We start from the raw sequence: 21559 nt of genomic DNA, 5'->3' as shown, positions 1-21559 counted from the left end.
TCAGGGACATTCCTGCGCGGGCCCTAAGCCTCTAGCTGGGATCTTCCATGTATATATTATTTGATACCTCTCTCATCTCCTTTCCAAAGAATACATTTTGAGAGCTTTGAGACGGTCCCAATAATTTAGATGTTTTATCGTTTCTATGCGTGCCTGTTACGGACCCGAGTCCAGCGTCGGAGCACGGAGCAGTGATGACAACGCCATCTGTGAGTCCGCTCCCGAAACCCACTCCAAATGGACGACGCCATCTAGTGGTGACAGGATATGCCGGCAACAGGTACTGGATTCCTGTCCTAGTCGACTCGCGACGTAGCCGCTGCTGACCTCTGGTGAGGTAGTGCTTAGACAGTGAACGCCATCTATGGAGTGAAGAGGTGGACGTTTCTGTCTAAGTTTGTGAGTGAAGCGTCCCAGTATTAATGATTTGTCTGATTGCAGAGTCGATCTGGGACTGCTGTATTGGACGATGGACCAGTCTACCCAAGGCAGCCAAGGTCTCCTCATCAGTCTGCTTTGAAGAAGCTGTGAGCCATCCCTGGACGAACTCTGTTGAGAGTAATAGCCTGCCTGAGGAGTGGCAGTGTTGGGAATTGCCTTATCCGGGGTTGGCTGGTGGAGGAGACCACCCACTGGGGTGCTGTATGAGGAGAGTAACCAGCGAGTCACACGAGGCTCCTGGCTAGGGCACGCAACCCTAAGTATCAGTCGTGGAGTGGCCTACACAGCGGAGCTGATCGGTACCTGCCAGCTACAGGCTGGATTGTGGTTGAAGGCCTCCACGACGAAGCACCCAGTGGGACTGTGATTTGGCTGGCCTGTGGCCAGGGTAGATTCATCGTAGAGTTATCGTGGATGCATCGTGAACCACGGAAGCAGAGACCAGGGCTACCTAGAAGAAGCATCGCAGAGTGTTGAGCGTTTTCAGAGAGTGAGACCTCATTGTACATTGTGTAGTTATAAATCCCTTTTATGACTTTAAATTACGATGGTGGAAATATATATCGGAAAATTGAAATATTTGTATCCCTTCCCCTTTAGTTTTACTTGTGTTACAGAACACACCCCTTGAAAGCCTCTACTAACTTGGGGCCGGATTCCCAAACTCTACTACCATCAGAGAAGAACCCGGTTGCGTCCCAGTAGGGCCGTATATGTTCTTTGCATTCCCTCTAATTCAGAGATCTCTCCTGCCGTGAAAGGGTAAGTGAGTATCGAGCAATACTCAAGACGGGACAGCACCAGTGATTTAAATAGTATTATCATTGCTGTTGGGTCTATGGATTTTAACGTTCTCTTAATCCATCCTCTTATTTTCCTGGCCGCCACAATATTTCCTCGGTTATGTTCCCTAAATGTCAGGTCGTCAGACATCATAATTCCCAGATCTTTTACATGTTGCTTTCTTTCTATGATTGTGTCTGATTGTGTCCAGTTCCCTGTGTTTCGATTAAGTTCTTCGTTTCCACCATACCTAAGTACCTGGAATTTTTCACCGTTACACATAATGATATTTTTAGTTGCCCAATCGATATATTTTTATTATTATATCTTATTAATATTTGGCTGCAGTTTTTCAGGAGAAAATTTTCATGCTGATTTTTGTATCATCTGCAAAGGATGCCACGAAGCTGTGACTAGTATTTTTGTGTAAAACTAGAGCCAATTCAGCAAGACGGTGTGTGTGAAGACTAGAGGCAGGAAAGATTATTTTAGAAAAAGACCAATCAATAGAAAGATTAGAATCCCTAACATGACAGAAGTGAGCATTGTTTGTGTCTGCAGACTTAACACTTCTTTTGTGTAAAGTGTTTAGTCCATTAAGCCGGCAAACTTCACGTTTATGAATAACAAATGCTTTACACGACTGACAACTGGTGTTCGATTATTTCTCGAACGGGGCTTCGCTGGCGACGTCTGTTCCAATTACAACTCTGCTATTACCCGCGGACTTCAAATGCAAATAATCCCCACAAGAACCTAAACTAACATACGCCTAACTATACATAAAACTCAAATGTATTATAATAATTTTATTAGTTTATGCATGAGAGAAAACTGTTTTAATACATAGTACGTTAAAAATTGCTGGAAACGTCTTTGGGGGGGGGGGGGGGGGGTCGGCCGCCGCTTTAACGAGCCTAGCCTGAGGACGGGTTCAGTTATTTTGTACGTGGAATAGGCTGGCTGGACAGTGGAATAGGCTGGATGGACAGTGGAATAGGCTGGATGGACAGTGGAATAGGCTGGCTAGAGAGTGGAACAGGTTGGGCCAGCAGAAGTGCCTGCGTCACATGCAGATAGGTAAGCCTCAACATTCCTTCATTAACATAAATAAAAACGTCACTCACCTCCAACATTAACAAACAAAGGACAATGTTGACTCAAAAACTAAAACACTAGAAAGAATAGGGGTACTAGAGAGAAGAGGGGTACTGGAGAGAAGAGAGGTACTAGAGAGAAGAGGGGTACTAGAGAGAAGAGGGGTACTAGAGAGAAGAGGGGTACTAGAGAGAAGAGAGGTACTGGAGAGAAGAGGGGTACTAGAGAGAAGAGGGGTACTAGAGAGAAGAGGGGTACTAGAGAGAAGAGGGGTACTAGAGAGAAGAGGGGTACTAGAGAGAAGAGAGGTACTGGAGAGAAGAGGGGTACTAGAGAGAAGAGGGGTACTAGAGAGAAGAGGGGTACTAGAGAGAAGAGGGGTACTAGAGAGAAGAGGGGTACTAGAGAGAAGAGGGGTACTAGAGAGAAGAGGGGTACTAGAGAGAAGAGGGGTACTAGAGAGAAGAGAGGTACTGGAGAGAAGAGGGGTACTAGAGAGAAGAGGGGTACTGGAGAGAAGAGGGGTACTGGAGAGAAGAGGGGTACTAGAGAGAAGAGGGGTACTAGAGAGAAGAGGGGTACTAGAGAGAAGAGGGGTACTAGAGAGAAGAGGGGTACTAGAGAGAAGAGGGGTACTAGAGAGAAGAGGGGTACTAGAGAGAAGAGGGGTACTAGAGAGAAGAGAGGTACTGGAGAGAAGAGGGGTACTAGAGAGAAGAGGGGTACTAGAGAGAAGAGGGGTACTAGAGAGAAGAGGGGTACTAGAGAGAAGAGGGGTACTAGAGAGAAGAGGGGTACTAGAGAGAAGAGGGGTACTAGAGAGAAGAGAGGTACTGGAGAGAAGAGGGGTACTAGAGAGAAGAGGGGTACTGGAGAGAAGAGGGGTACTGGAGAGAAGAGGGGTACTAGAGAGAAGAGGGGTACTAGAGAGAAGAGGGGTACTGGAGAGAAGAGGGGTACTAGAGAGAAGAGGGGTACTGGAGAGAAGAGGGGTACTGGAGAGAAGAGGGGTACTAGAGAGAAGAGGGGTACTAGAGAGAAGAGGGGTACTAGAGAGAAGAGGGGTACTAGAGAGAAGAGGGGTACTAGAGAGAAGAGGGGTACTGGAGAGAAGAGGGGTACTAGAGAGAAGAGGGGTACTAGAGAGAAGAGGGGTACTGGAGAGAAGAGGGGTACTAGAGAGAAGAGGGGTACTAGAGAGAAGAGGGGTACTAGAGAGAAGAGGGGTACTAGAGAGAAGAGGGGTACTGGAGAGAAGAGGGGTACTAGAGAGAAGAGGGGTACTAGAGAGAAGAGGGGTACTAGAGAGAAGAGGGGTACTGGAGAGAAGAGGGGTACTAGAGAGAAGAGGGGTACTAGAGAGAAGAGGGGTACTAGAGAGAAGAGGGGTACTAGAGAGAAGAGGGGTACTGGAGAGAAGAGGGGTACTAGAGAGAAGAGGGGTACTAGAGAGAAGAGGGGTACTAGAGAGAAGAGGGGTACTGGAGAGAAGAGGGGTACTAGAGAGAAGAGGGGTACTAGAGAGAAGAGGGGTACTAGAGAGAAGAGGGGTACTGGAGAGAAGAGGGGTACTAGAGAGAAGAGGGGTACTAGAGAGAAGAGGGGTACTAGAGAGAAGAGGGGTACTAGAGAGAAGAGGGGTACTGGAGAGAAGAGGGGTACTAGAGAGAAGAGGGGTACTAGAGAGAAGAGAGGTACTAGAGAGAAGAGGGGTACTAGAGAGAAGAGGGGTACTGGAGAGAAGAGGGGTACTGGAGAGAAGAGGGGTACTAGAGAGAAGAGGGGTACTAGAGAGAAGAGGGGTACTAGAGAGGAGAGAGGTACTAGAGAGAAGAGGGGTACTAGAGAGGAGAGAGGTACTAGAGAGAAGAGGGGTACTGGAGAGAAGAGGGGTACTAGAGAGAAGAGGGGTACTAGAGAGGAGAGAGGTACTAGAGAGAAGAGGGGTACTGGAGAGAAGAGGGGTACTAGAGAGAAGAGGGGTACTAGAGAGAAGAGAGGTACTAGAGAGAAGAGGGGTACTAGAGAGAAGAGGGGTACTAGAGAGAAGAGGGGTACTGGAGAGAAGAGGGGTACTAGAGAGAAGAGGGGTACTAGAGAGAAGAGGGGTACTAGAGAGGAGAGAGGTACTAGAGAGAAGAGAGGTACTAGAGAGAAGAGGGGTACTAGAGAGGAGAGAGGTACTAGAGAGGAGAGGTACTAGAGAGAAGAGGGGTACTAGAGAGGAGAGAGGTACTAGAGAGAAGAGAGGTACTAGAGAGAAGAGAGGTACTAGAGAGAAGAGGGGTACTAGAGAGAAGAGGGGTACTGGAGAGAAGAGGGGTACTAGAGAGAAGAGGGGTACTAGAGAGAAGAGGGGTACTAGAGAGGAGAGAGGTACTAGAGAGAAGAGGGGTACTGGAGAGAAGAGGGGTACTAGAGAGAAGAGGGGTACTAGAGAGAAGAGAGGTACTAGAGAGAAGAGGGGTACTGGAGAGAAGAGGGGTACTAGAGAGAAGAGGGGTACTAGAGAGAAGAGGGGTACTAGAGAGGAGAGAGGTACTAGAGAGAAGAGAGGTACTAGAGAGAAGAGGGGTACTAGAGAGGAGAGAGGTACTAGAGAGAAGAGAGGTACTAGAGAGAAGAGGGGTACTAGAGAGAAGAGAGGTACTAGAGAGAAGAGAGGTACTAGAGAGAAGAGGGTTACTAGAGAGAAGAGAGGTACTAGAGAGAAGAGGGGGGGGGAATGTGCCGCCATCTAGAGCGCTCAAGCTTCATGTGTCCGTCACGGTGAGGAGCTCACAGCTTGATCTCTTCAAGCGTTGTGGTCTTCCACACTACTCTTCACTATTACAGTATTAACTATAATTGTGGTCCGTGAACTCTGAAGTCAGAGTGATGAATGACATAACGAGTTTAAAGTACATGTGTAATAGTTGCATGGAATTATTGCAATCCATTCGTTGCACGGAACATAACAAAACAGTAAAGCAATACATTGCACTACCCATCCCATTTTCAGACGCCTCATGGCATTGATCCACAGGTACTGAAGACAATGGAAACAAAAACAAAAAAATTTACAGAAGCTCAAAATACCTATCCATGAGTCCGAACACGTCTAGCAGAGATATACAACACACTCTGCTGTCCGGAGCAGCGTGAGAAACTCTGCAGACTCGGCCACACCTGTTTGCCTGGATGCTTCCCTTTAGAATCTCCCACAACTGGGAACTGATTAAAAATGGCGTATAGTACGGCAACCAACACTGACTGCATAATCTAAATGGGGCCTAACCAGAGCAAGATATAGCTGAAGAACAACACCAGGTATCCTATTGCTAACGCTTCGATTAATAAATCCCAGTGTCTTAATTTGCCTTATTATGATCATTTATGCATTGTTTTTATGAATTAAAATTCTTACTAATCATAACTCCCAGATCCCTTTCGCAATCCGTCTTCGCATTCTCAACACCATCTAGCTCGTATCTTGTAACTTTATCATCATTAACTAACCTCAAAACCTTACATTTGTCAGCATTAAACTGCATTTGCCAATCTTTTGCCCATTTCAAAACTTATTTAGATCGACTTGAAGTGATAGTGAGTCTGTTTCCGTGCTTATTTCCCTCCAGATTTTTGTATCATCGGCAAATTTGCAAATATTGCTGCTCAAACCTGAATCTAAATCATTTTTATATTATGAATAACAGAGGTCCCAGGACAGAGCCATGAGGTACTCCACTTACAACATTTTCCCACTCTGACTTAACCTTCTTATACTAACTCTTTGTTTCCTTCGGTATAGCCATGCCCTAATTCATCTTAATATAGCACCCCTCCCTCAATATCATGAACCTGTATCTTTTTAATCAGTCTTTCATGTGGCACTGTGTCAAGAGCTTTGCTAAAACCAAGGTACACGACATCACAAACCTAACCAATATCATCTGTCTCAACTATGCTGGAATAAAATGATAGCAAATTTGTTAAACATGAACGGTTATTTGTAAAACCATGATGTGAATCATTTATTTATTAATGTTTTTCAAGATGAAAAATCAGAGCTTAATAATGTCATCATGTTACTGACGGCATTGTATTGAACTGAAGCCACTGTATTGAACTAAAGGCACTGTATTGAACTGAAGGCACTGTATTGACTGAATGCACTGTATTGAACTGGAGGCACTGTATTGACTGAAGGCACTGCATTGAACTGAAGGCACTGTATTGAACTGAAGGCACTGTATTGAACTGAAGGCACTGTATTGACTGAAAGCACTGTATTGAACTGAAGGCACTGTAATGCCTGAAGACACTGTATTAAACTAAAGACACTGTATGGAACTGAAGAGAACTCCAACCGTAACGGTGTGGTGTTACATTAATATCAGTACATATTAGCGGAGGTCACCCAGAGAGTATCTGTTGCATTGCGAGAGGTAAAAGAGGTGAGTGAGAGAAATCTAGAAACCACTTGATTTGCCTCCCAGGTGATAAGAAGGTGAGGGAAGATAGAGAAATAGGCTGTGTAGGTCTGGAACATAAGATGTTGGCCCAGTGGATGGGGGGAAATGCTGATTTTCCTGACATGGCAGAAAGAAGAAGTGTGTGGTACCAGTTAGTACCTAACTGGTAGCAACACGTGGCAGGGTACAGATCGTATATTAATATATATATATATATATATATATATATATATATATATATATATATATATATATATATATATATATATATTAGTATATTTTGGTAGCAGTCTTTCCTGTAGACATATATTATTAAATATGACCGAAAAAGTAAGATTAATAATTCTAACACGAATTTTCTCAATCTTTCGTACATTTCTTTTCACTGTTGGAGGTAAATCAAAAATCAATTCTCCAAAATTCATTATTATTTCTAGTCTGACGCGACACGAGCGCGTTTCGTAAAACTTATTACATTTTCAAAGACTTTAGTTTACAAATACACAACTGAATAGAACTTACGCATCTCCGTTTTTATATCTACATTTGAGAGAGGTGGATGGGGTGAGGTGGCATTAATAGGGTATTAATTTCATCAACACAAGACAGAACAAGAGGTGGTATTAATAGGGTATTAATTTCATCAACACAAGACAGAACACGAAACAATGGGTATTGAATAGAAGTGATTGTAGAAAGCCTATTGGTCCATATTTCTTGATGCTTCTATATTGGAGCGGAGTATGCTCCAGGTATGTTGACGACATTTTTACACAGGTACCTGATGTCAGACATCTGCAGGAGCTGAAGGAGGCATTTGAGCAGAGTTCCGTGCTGCGTTTCACTTACGAGATGGAAAAGGATGGGAAGCTGCCCTTTCTAGATGTAACAGTCATGGAAAAGAGCGGAGGTTTCCACACTGCAGTCTACACTAAGGAAACGAACATAGGAATGTGCCTAAATGCCAACAGCGACTGCCCAGACAGGTACAAGAGGAGTGTTGTTAACGCATATGTCGACCGTGCTCTCAGCCACAGCTCAGAATGGAAGCAAGTCGATGAAGAACTCTGTAGGGTAAGGCAGGTCCTAGTCAACAACGGCTTCTCCAATGGTTTCGTGGAAGACATCATAAGAAGGAAAGTGAAACGCCATGCAACCTCTGAAGAGACAACTAACACCACACCTATACCCCCTATTAGACTATTTTACAGGAACTTCTTTTCCACAGCTCATAAAACGGAGGAAAGGGTCCTGAAAGATATTGTTAATAGAAACGTTATCCCTACAGACAAAAATCAGAAGATACAACTGACAATTTACTATAAAACCCGAAAAACGGCCAGCCTACTCATGAGAAACTCTCCAGACACAAAACAGAACGCTTTAAAAGAGACTAACGTCGTCTATGCCTTCAAATGCCCTCTTGGGGACTGTAAGCTCCAAAAAACCCAGTATATTGGCAAGACAACAACATCTCTTTCTAGGCGTTTAACGATGCATAAGCAACAGGGGTCCATTAAGGAACATATAATCTCTTCCCACAACCAAACCATCGCCAGAGAAATCCTAGTAAACAACACAGAAATCATCGATAGATACAGCGATAGCAGGCGGCTTGACGTTTGCGAGGCACTACACATCAAGAAGTCAACACCAGCAATCAACAGCCAATTAATGCACAACTATATTCTACCCACCTCAAGACTCCGCTCCAATATAGAAGCATCAAGAAATATGGACCAATGGGCTTTCTACAATCACTTCGATTCAATACCCATTGTTTCGTGTTCTGTCTTGTGTTGATGAAATAAATACCCTATTAATACCACCTCTTGTTCTGTCTTGTGTTGATGAAATTAATACCCTATTAATGCCACCTCACCCCATCCACCTCTCTCAAATGTAGATATAAAAACGGAGATGCGTAAGTTCTATTCAGTTGTGTATTTGTAAACTAAAGTCTTTGAAAATGTAATAAGTTTTACGAAACGCGCTCGTGTCGCGTCAGACTAGAAATAAAAATGAATTTTGGAGAATTGATTTTTTATTTACTTCCAACAGTGAAAAGAAATGTACGAAAGATTGAGAAAATTCATGTTAGAATTATTAATCTTACTTTTTCGGTCATATTTAATAATATATACATATATATATACATATATATATATATATATATATATATATGTCGTACCTAGTAGCCAGAACTCACTTCTCAGCCTACTATTCAAGGCCCGATTTGCCTAATAAGCCAAGTTTTCCTGAATTAATATATTTTTTCAATTTTTTTTCTTATGAAATGATAAAGCTGCCCATTTCATTATGTATGAGGTAAATTTTTTTTGTTGGAGTTAAAATTAACGTAGATATATGACCGAACCTAACCAACCCTACCTAACCTAACCTAACCTATCTTTATAGGTTAGGTTTGGTTAGGTAGCCGAAAAAGTTAGGTTAGGTTAGGTTAGGTAGGTTAGGTAGTCGAAAAACAATTAATTCATGAAAACTTGGCTTATTAGGCAAATCGGGCCTTGCATAGTAGGCTGAGAAGTGCGTTCTGGCTACTAGGTACGACATATATATATATATATATATATATATATATATATATATATATATATATATATATATATATGTATATATATACATATATCCCACTGTCCCTTAGTCCTCCCAACATTCCCCACTCCCCCATTCCCTCGTCCTCCCCACTATTCTCCCCTCCCCTGTCCCCTTTTCCTTCCCACCATTCACCATTCCCCCGTTCCCTCGTCCTCCCCTCCATTACCCCTCCCCTGTCCCCTTGTCCTCCCCACTATCCACCTCCCGTCCCCTCGTCCACCCCACCATTTCTCACTCCCTCGTCCGATTCGGTCCCAAATGATCTGATGTTCCCATCAGAAAATTGAGAACATTAAATGATCTGATGTTCCCATCACTGAAAAATAAGAGGAACAGTTACAAAAACGAAATTAAAAAAAAAAAAAATAAACTATACTCACGAAATGAACGATATGGTAAAAAAAGACAGCTCAATTCCAATGCAATGTCGCTCAAGATATTTAAATAAAAATAAAAATAAATTGAAATTTACGAAAATTTAATTTATCAATGCAATCAGAAACAATGAATTGGAATTGTAACATATTTACTATTGCGTGTGTTGCTATTACGTGCAACAGATGGCGCTGTTTTACAAAAAAGCATGTTTTTACCTGCCACAGGTGTGGCATCTATATAGTAGGTATATATATAAAAACATGCGCGTATTCAAATGGAACGTTGTGTCAAAATTTCAAAGCAATCAGGAAAGACGTTTCGAAGATTTCCCTCTGAAGAAAAAACACATGAAGAGCACAGTTTTTCGAGAAAAAATCATGTTTTTCCCACGTCACAGACGAGATATCTATATAGTATGTATTAAAACACGCTCGGTTGCGAATGGAACAATTTAGTATGAAAATTTCAACGCAATCGGTGAAGAACTTTCAGAGATAAACGATTTTGTACAAACGAACATTTCCATTTTTATTTATATAGATATGTATGTATATTTATCAAGACTGACATTTAACAGTTGGGTGTGTGAAGGCGACTGTGATGCAGGAGCAGTGTTGGGGTCGAACCCCGCTCACTACAGCGGGGAGACGACCACACACCACCAGGAATACATCAGAGGTAGAGGTCGGGTACATGCTGTCACTACATGGCAGCTAACTTGTGTCCAGGATAAACACAGCACGAACCAGATTTGTTTAACTGGCCACTTGGACAGGTCGGGACAGTGAGGAGATCGTTCCTCGCAGAGACGGCGTTCTATCCATAATGATTCAGGCATTTTTTTTTTGCAGGGATATTCCTGCGCGGGCCCTAAGTCTCTGGCTGGCCCACTAAGTGTTACTTGTTTCTGTTTTACTTGGGCGGAGTATGAGTATTTATGACTCGTATGGTCGCTTCAGTAAGATTTTGCCATATGTGTTTAACAACTTCTTCTGCTCTGTTGAATCTAAGTTGAAATCTTAATATGGGTTTGTAACTGTGCACTGTGTTAGATAATGTTCCAGTGGTCTCTCGGGCATTTCTCCACAGTGATGACATTTCGTTCAGGCAGTAAACCTTTAAATGTCAGGTCAGAGGTAAACCTGCATACCAGATTAGTAGAGAGCTTCCATGCTAGAGCACTGGTAAACCTCTGTACCAGATCACTGGTAAACCTCTGCACCAGATCACTGGTAAACCTCTGTCCCAGATCACTGGTAAACCTCTGTACCAGATCACTGGTAAACCTCTGTCCCAGATCACTGGTAAACCTCAGTACCAGATCACTGGTAAACCTCTGCACCAGATCACTGGTAAACCTCTGCACCAGAGCACTGGTAAACCTCTGCACCAGAGCACTGGTAAACCTCTGAACCAGAGCACTGGTAAACTTCTGTACCAGATCACTGGTAAACCTCTGCACCAGATCACTGGTAAACCTCTGTACCAGATCACTGGTAAACCTGTGCACCAGAGCACTGGTAAACCTCTGTACCAGATCACTGGTAAACCTCTGCACCAGAGCACTGGTAAACCTCTGCACCAGATCACTGGTAAACCTCTGTACCAGAGGACTGGTAAACCTCTACACCAGATCACTGGTAAACCTCTACACCAGATCACTGGTAAACCTCAGTACCAGATCACTGGTAAACCTCTGTACCAGAGGACTGGTAAACCTCTACACCAGATCACTGGTAAACCTCTACACCAGATCACTGGTAAACCTCTGCACCAGATCACTGGTAAACCTCTGTACCAGATCACTGGTAAACCTCTGCACCAGATCACTGGTAAACCTCTACACCAGATCACTGGTAAACCTCTACACTAGATCACTGGTAAACCTCTGTACCAGATCACTGGTAAACCTCTGTACCAGATCACTGGTAAACCTCTGCACCAGATCACTGGTAAACCTCTGCACCAGATCACTGGTAAACCTCTACACCAGATCACTGGTAAACCTCTGCACCAGCTCAATGGTAAACCTCTACAGCTTACTAAACTACAGGACAACAGTTTACCAAAGAAGAGATGTGCAGCTTACTAGAAATGTTTATTCTTACTAAAGTAGAGATGTATATCATACTAAAGTAGAGATGTATATCATACTAAAGTAGAGATGTATAGCTACTAAAGTAGAGATGTATATCATACTAAAGTAGAGATGTATATCATACTAAAGTAGAAATGTATATCATACTAAAGTAGAGATGTATATCATACTAAAGTAGAGATGTATATCATACTAAAGTAGAGATGTATATCATACTAAAGTAGAGATGTATATCATACTAAAGTAGAGATGTATATCATACTAAAGTAGAGATGTATATCATACTAAAGTAGAGATGTATATCATACTAAAGTAGAGATGTATATCATACTAAAGTAGAGATGTATATCATACTAAAGTAGAGATGTATATCATACTAAAGTAGAGATGTATATCATACTAAAGTAGAGATGTATATCATACTAAAGTAGAGATGTATAGCATACTAAAGTAGAGATGTATATCATACTAAAGTAGAGATGTATATCATACTAAAGTAGAGATGTATATCATACTAAAGTAGAGATGTATATCATACTAAAGTAGAGATGTATATCATACTAAAGTAGAGATGTATATCATACTAAAGTAGAGATGTATATCAAACTAAAGTAGAGATGTATATCATACTAAAGTAGAGATGTATATCATACTAAAGTAGAGATGTATATCATACTAAAGTAGAGATGTATATCATACTAAAGTAGAGATGTATATCAAACTAAAGTAGAGATGTATATCAAACTAAAGTAGAGATGTATATCATACTAAAGTAGAGATGTATATCATACTAAAGTAGAAATGTATATCATACTAAAGTAGAGATGTATATCATACTAAAGTACAGATGTATATCATACTAAAGTAGAGATGTATATCATACTAAAGTAGAGATGTATATCATACTAAAGTACAGATGTATATCATACTAAAGTAGAGATGTATATCATACTAAAGTAGAGATGTATATCAAACTAAAGTAGAGATGTATATCATACTAAAGTAGAGATGTATATCAAACTAAAGTAGATATGAATGTCTGAACACAACAGATAAGCAGTGCTGACAGAAGTCAATGTTAAATAATCACCATTTTCATGTTTTTCTGTCATTCCGCATTCATTACAATTCCCTGAAAGATAAATAAGTAATATCAGTTAAGATATTTGGTATAATAATAATAATAATAATAATATTATTATTATTATTATTATTATTATTATTATTATTATTATTATTATTAAATAACATTTGTATTCAGAAAAATGTGTGTTTAAAGAAAATATGACTGTTGAAGGTAAATAAATTTTATTTAAAATTACGTTAAATTTAATCATTTGTCTGCTCGAGATCACTGTTAGGTGAACAGGTGCATTAGGTGATTCGAAACGCGGCCAACCATTTCCGTCCATCCTGTGATTCGAACCCAGATTTCCCGACTGCGAGTCGGGAACGCTCCCAGCTGCACCGCGGGGACCAATCATTCAGCAGGAGAGTGACAGGAACGACCCAGATAACAACTTGACCTTCCAGTACCGTACAGGTACCAGACGAGACGACTAAAATGGAACAGACAAAGCTGTTTTGGGGTAATTATGGACTATCTGGCGCTAGGAGGCGCAGCGGTACACCAACACGAGTGAAGCTTCGTGTAGGGTGGGACTTTAACTGCTCCTGACACCACACAGCTGCTCTTGACACCACACAGCTGCTCCTGACACCACACAGCTGCTCCTGACACGACACAGCTGATCCTGACACGACACAGCTGCTCCTGACACCACACAGCTGCTCCTGACACCACACAGCTGCTCCTGACACGACACAGCTGCTCCTGACACGACACAGCTGCTCCTGACACGACACAGCTGACTCTGACACGACACAGCTGCTCCTGACACCACACAGCTGCTCCTGACACCACACAGCTGCTCCTGACACGACACAGCTGATCCTGACACGACACAGCTGCTCCTGACACCACACAGCTGCTTCTGACACCACACAGCTGCTCCTGACACGACACAGCTGCTCCTGACCCGACACAGCTGCTCCTGACACGACGTAGCAGCTCCTGACACGACACAGTTGCTCCTGACACGACACAGCTGCTCCTGACACGACACAGCTGCTCCTGACACGACACAGCTGACTCTGACACGACACAGCTGCCCCTGACACGACACAGCTGCCCCTGACACGACACAGCTGCCACTGACACGACACAGCTGCTCCTGACTCGACACAGCTGCTACTGACCCGACACAGCTGCTCCTGACACGACGTAGCAGCTCCTGACACGACACAGCTGCCCCTGACACGACACAGCTGCTCATGACCCGACACAGCTGCTCCTGACACGACACAGCTGCCCCTGACAAAACACAGCTGCCCTGACACGACACAGCTGCCCCTGACACGGCACAGCTGCCCCTGACACGACACAGCTGCCCCTGACACGAAACAGCTGCCCCTGACACGACACAGCTGCGCCTGACACGACACAGCTGCCCCTGACACGACACAGCTGCGCCTGACACGACACAGCTGCCCCCTGACACGACACAGCTGCGCCTGACACGACACAGCTGCTCCTGACACGACACAGCTGCGCCTGACACGACACAGCTGCTCCTGACACCACACAGCTGCCCACTGACACCACACAGCTGCGCCTGACACGACATAGCTGCCGCTGACGCGACACAGCTGCACCTGATACGACGCAGCTGCTCCTGACACCACACAGCTGCTCCTAACACGACACAGCTGCGCCTGACACCACACAGCTAAGCATTACACGACACAGTTGCTCCTGACACCACACAGCTGCTCCTGACACCACACAGCTGCGCCTGACACGACACAGCTGCCCCTGACACCACAAAGCTGCCCCTGACACGACACAGCTGCCCCTGACACGACACAGCTGCCCCTAACACGACACAGCTGCTCCAGACATGACACAGCTGCGCCTGACACGACACAACTGCCCCTGACACTGCACAGCTGCGCCTGACACGACACAGCTGCTCCTGACACGACACAGCTGCTCCTGACCTGACACAGCTGCTCCTGACACGACACAGCTGCCCCCCTGACACGACACAGCTGCTCCTGACACGACACAGCTGCGCCTGACACGACACAGCTGCTCCTGACCTGACACAGCTGCTCCTGACACGACGTAGCTGCTCCTGACACGACACAGCTGCGCCTGACAGGATACAGCTGCTCCTGACACGACGCAGCTGCTTCTGACACGACACAGCTGCGCCTAACACGACACAGCTGCTCCTGACACGACGTAGCAGCTCCTGACACGACACAGCTGCCCCAGACACCACACAGCTGCCCCTGACACGACACAGCTGCCCCTGACACGACACAGCTGCGCATGACACGACACAGCTGCTCCTGACACCACACAGCTGCTCCTGACACCACACAGCTGCGCCTGACACGACACAGCTGCCCCTGACACGACACAGCTGCCCCTGATACGACACAGCTGCCCCTGACACGACACAGCTGCCCCTAACACGACACAGCAGCTCCTGACACGACACAGCTGCTCCAGACATGACACAGCTGCGCCTGACACGACACACCTTCCCCTGACACTGCACAGCTGCGCCTGACACGACACAGCTGCTCCTGACACGACACAGCTGCTCCTGACCTGACACAGCTGCTCCTGACACGACGTAGCTTCTCCTGACACGACACAGCTGCCCCCCTGACACGACACAGCTGCTCCTGACACGACACAGCTGCGCATGACACGACACAGCTGCTCCTGACCTGACACAGCTGCTCCTGACACGACACAGCTGCGCATGACACGACATGCTGCTCCTGACCTGACACAGCTGCTCCTGACACGACGTAGCTGCTCCTGACACGACACAGCTGCGCCTGACACGATACAGCTGCTCCTGACACCACACAGCTGCTCCTGACACGACACAGCTACTCCTGACACGACACAGCTGCTCCTGACACGACACAGCTGACTCTGACACGACACAGCTGCTCCTGACACCACACAGCTGCTCCTGACACCACACAGCTGCTCCTGACACGACACAGCTGATCCTGACACGACACAGCTGCTCCTGACACCACACAGCTGCTCCTGACACCACACAGCTGCTCCTGACACGACACAGCTGCTCCTGACCCGACACAGCTGCTCCTGACACGACGTAGCAGCTCCTGACACGACACAGTTGCTCCTGACACGACACAGCTGCTCCTGACACGACACAGCTGCTCCTGACACGACACAGCTGACTCTGACACGACACAGCTGCCCCTGACACGACACAGCTACCCCTGACACGACACAGCTGCCACTGACACGACACAGCTGCTCCTGACTCGACACAGCTGCTACTGACCCGACACAGCTGCTCCTGACACGACGTAGCAGCTCCTGACACGACACAGCTGCCCCTGACACGACACAGCTGCTCTTGACCCGACACAGCTGCCCCTGACAAAACACAGCTGCCCTGACACGACACAGCTGCCCCTGACACGGCACAGCTGCCCCTGACACGACACAGCTGCCCCTGACACGAAACAGCTGCCCCTGACACGACACAGCTGCGCCTGACACGACACAGCTGCCCCTGACACGACACAGCTGCGCCTGACACGACACAGCTGCCCCCTGACACGACACAGCTGCGCCTGACACGACACAGCTGCTCCTGACACGACACAGCTGCGCCTGACACGACACAGCTGCTCCTGACACCACACAGCTGCCCCCTGACACCACACAGGTGCGCCTGACACGACATAGCTGCCCCTGACACGACACAGCTGCACCTGATACGACGCAGCTGCTCCTGACACCACACAGCTGCTCCTAACACGACACAGCTGCGCCTGACACCACACAGCTGCGCATTACACGACACAGTTGCTCCTGACACCACACAGCTGCTCCTGACACCAGACAGCTGCGCCTGACACGACACAGCTGCCCCTGACACGACACAGCTGCCCCTGACACGACACAGCTGCCCCTGACACGACACAGCTGCCCCTAACACGACACAGCTGCTCCTGGCACGACACAGCTGCTCCAGACATGACACAGCTGCGCCTGACACGACACAACTGCCCCTGACACTGCACAGCTGCGCCTGACACGACACAGCTGCTCCTGACACGACACAGCTGCTCCTGACCTGACACAGCTGCTCCTGACACGACACAGCTGCCCCCCTGACACGACACAGCTGCTCCTGACACGACACAGCTGCGCCTGACACGACACAGCTGCTCCTGACCTGACACAGCTGCTCCTGACACGACGTAGCTGCTCCTGACACGACACAGCTGCGCCTGACACGATACAGCTGCTCCTGACACGACGCAGCTGCTTCTGACACGACACAGCTGCGCCTGACACGACACAGCTGCTCCTGACACGACGTAGCAGCTCCTGACACGACACAGCTGCCCCAGACACCACACAGCTGCCCCTGACACGACAGAGCTGCCCCTGACACGACACAGCTGCGCATGACACGACACAGCTGCCCCTGACACGACACAGCTGCCCCTGATACGACACAGCTGCCCCTGACACGACACAGCTGCCCCTAACACGACACAGCAGCTCCTGACACGACACAGCTGCTCCAGACATGACACAGCTGCGCCTGACACGACACACCTTCCCCTGACACTGCACAGCTGCGCCTGACACGACACAGCTGCTCCTGACACGACACAGCTGCCCCTGACCTGACACAGCTGCTCCTGACACGACGTAGCTTCTCCTGACACGACACAGCTGCCCCCCTGACACGACACAGCTGCTCCTGACGCGACACAGCTGCGCATGACACGACACAGCTGCTCCTGACCTGACACAGCTGCTCCTGACACGACGTAGCTGCTCCTGACACGACATAGCTGCGCCTGACACGATACAGCTGCTCCTGACCTGACACAGCTGCTCCTGACACGACGTAGCTGCTCCTGACACGACACAGCTGCGCCTGACACGATACAGCTGCTCCTGACACGACACAGCTGCTTCTGACACGACACAGCTGCGCCTGACACGACACAGCTGCTCCTGACACGACGTAGCAGCTCCTGACATGACACAGCTGCCCCAGACACCACACAGCTGCCCCTGGCACGACACAGCTGCCCCTGACACGACACAGCTGCTCCTGACACGACACAGCTGCTCCTGACACGACACAGCTGCCCCTGACACCACACAGCTGCTCCTGACACGACACAGCTGCTCCTGACACGACACAGCTGCTCCTGACACGACACAGCTGCCCCTGACACCACACAGCTGCTCCTAACACGACACAGCTGCCCCTGACAACAGACAGCTGCCCCTGACACGACACAGCTGCCCCTGACACGACACAGCTGCTCCTGACACGACACAGCTGCTCCTGACATGACGTAGCAGCTCCTGACACGACACAGCTGCCCCTGACACGACACAGCTGCCCCAGACACGTCACAGCTGCCCCCTGACACGACACAGCTGCTCCTGACACGACACAGCTGCGCCTGACACGACACAACTGCTCCTGACACGACACAGCTGCTTCTGACACGACACAGCTGCTCCTGACACGACACAGCTGCGCCTGACACGGCACAGCTGCCCCCTGACACGACACAGCTGCCCCTGACACAACACAGCTGCCCCTGACACCACACAGCTGCCCCTGACACGACACAGCTGCTCCTGACACGACACAGCTGCTCCTGACACGACACAGCTGCCCCTGACACCACACAGCTGCTCCTGACACGACACAGCTGCCCCTGACAACAGACAGCTGCCCCTGACACGACACTGCTGCCTCTGACACGACACAGCTGCTCCTGACACGACACAGCTGCGCCTGACACGACACAGCTGCTCCTGACCTGACACAGCTGCTCCTGACACGACGTAGCTGCTCCTGACACGACACAGCTGCGCCTGACACGATACAGCTGCTCCTGACACGACGCAGCTGCTTCTGACACGACACAGCTGCGCCTGACACGACACAGCTGCTCCTGACACGACGTAGCAGCTCCTGACACGACACAGCTGCCCCAGACACCACACAGCTGCCCCTGACACGACAGAGCTGCCCCTGACACGACACAGCTGCGCATGACACGACACAGCTGCCCCTGACACGACACAGCTGCCCCTGATACGACACAGCTGCCCCTGACACGACACAGCTGCCCCTAACACGACACAGCAGCTCCTGACACGACACAGCTGCTCCAGACATGACACAGCTGCGCCTGACACGACACACCTTCCCCTGACACTGCACAGCTGCGCCTGACACGACACAGCTGCTCCTGACACGACACAGCTGCCCCTGACCTGACACAGCTGCTCCTGACACGACGTAGCTTCTCCTGACACGACACAGCTGCCCCCCTGACACGACACAGCTGCTCCTGACACGACACAGCTGCGCATGACACGACACAGCTGCTCCTGACCTGACACAGCTGCTCCTGACACGACGTAGCTGCTCCTGACACGACATAGCTGCGCCTGACACGATACAGCTGCTCCTGACCTGACACAGCTGCTCCTGACACGACGTAGCTGCTCCTGACACGACACAGCTGCGCCTGACACGATACAGCTGCTCCTGACACGACACAGCTGCTTCTGACACGACACAGCTGCACCTGACACGACACAGGTGCTCCTGACACGACGTAGCAGCTCCTGACATGACACAGCTGCCCCAGACACCACACAGCTGCCCCTGGCACGACACAGCTGCCCCTGACACGACACAGCTGCTCCTGACACGACACAGCTGCTCCTGACACGACACAGCTGCCCCTGACACCACACAGCTCCTCCTGACACGACACAGCTGCTCCTGACACGACACAGCTGCTCCTGACACGACACAGCTGCCCCTGACACCACACAGCTGCTCCTAACACGACACAGCTGCCCCTGACAACAGACAGCTGCCCCTGACACGACACAGCTGCCCCTGACACGACACAGCTGCTCCTGACACGACACAGCTGCTCCTGACATGACGTAGCAGCTCCTGACACGACACAGCTGCCCCAGACACGTCACAGCTGCCCCCTGACACGACACAGCTGCTCCTGACACGACACAGCTGCGCCTGACACGACACAACTGCTCCTGACACGACACAGCTGCTTCTGACACGACACAGCTGCTCCTGACACGACACAGCTGCGCCTGACACGGCACAGCTGCCCCCTGACACGACACAGCTGCCCCTGACACAACACAGCTGCCCCTGACACCACACAGCTGCCCCTGACACGACACAGCTGCTCCTGACACGACACAGCTGCTCCTGACACGACACAGCTGCCCCTGACACCACACAGCTGCTCCTGACACGACACAGCTGCCCCTGACAACAGACAGCTGCCCCTGACACGACACTGCTGCCTCTGACACGACACAGCTGCTCCTGACACGACACAGCTGCTCCTGACACTACACAGCTGCTCCCTGACAAGACACAGCTGCTCCTGACACGACACAGCTGCGCCTGACACGACACAGCTGCTCCTGACACGACACAGCTGCCCCTAACACGACACAGCTGCCCCTAACACGACACAGCTGCCCCTGACACGACACAGCTGCCCCTGACACGACACAGCTGCGCCTGACACGACACAGCTGCTCCTGATACGACACAGCTGCGCCTGACACGACACAGCTGCCCCTGACACGACACAGCTGCGCCTGACACGACACAGCTGCGCCTGACACGACACAGCTGCGCCTGACACGACACAGCTGCGCCTGACACGACACAGCTGCCCCTGACACGACACAGCTGCGCCTGACACGACACAGCTGCTCTTGACACCACACAGCTGCCCCTGACACGTCACAGCTGCCCCTGACACGACACAGCTGCCCCTGACACCACACAGCTGCCCCTGACACGACACAGCTGCGCCTGACACGACACAGCTGCCCCTGACACGACACAGCTGCGCCAAGCTCTTCAAGCTGTCCACTCATAATTTACCGTTATTATCTTGCAAGAAATGGAAGTAATTTTCGTATAAAAATAGTTGTGATACTTGTCTGGTCCTGTGAATGGTTAGTGTAATGGTGCACACACTGGTGCAGGGGTGTGTGTAACACTCTGGTGCAGGGGTGTGTGTAACACACTGGTGCAGGGGTGTGTGTAACACTCTGGTGCAGGGGTGTGTGTAACACTCTGGTGCAGGGGTGTGTGTAACACTCTGGTGCAGGGGTGTGTGTAACACTCTGGTGCAGGGGCGTGTGTAACACTCTGGTGCAGGGGTGTGTGTAACACTCTGGTGCAGGGGTGTGTGTAACACACTGGTGCAGGGGTGTGTGTAACACTCTGGTGCAGGGGCGTGTGTAACACTCTGGTGCAGGGGTGTGTGTAACACTCTGGTGCAGGGGTGTGTTTAACACACTGGTGCAGGGGCGTGTGTAACACTCTGGTGCAGGGGTGTGTGTAACACTCTGGTGCAGGGGTGTGTTTAACACACTGGTGCAGGGGCGTGTGTAACACACTGGTGCAGGGGTGTGTGTAACACTCTGGTGCAGGGGTGTGTGTAACACTCTGGTGCAGGGGCGTGTGTAACACTCTGGTGCAGGGGCGTGTGCAACACTCAGGTG

Source organism: Procambarus clarkii, chromosome 3 (genome assembly GCF_040958095.1).
Source record: "Procambarus clarkii isolate CNS0578487 chromosome 3, FALCON_Pclarkii_2.0, whole genome shotgun sequence".
Classification (NCBI taxonomy): Eukaryota; Metazoa; Arthropoda; class Malacostraca; order Decapoda; family Cambaridae; genus Procambarus; species Procambarus clarkii.
Note: the sequence above shows the minus strand (reverse complement) of the source record.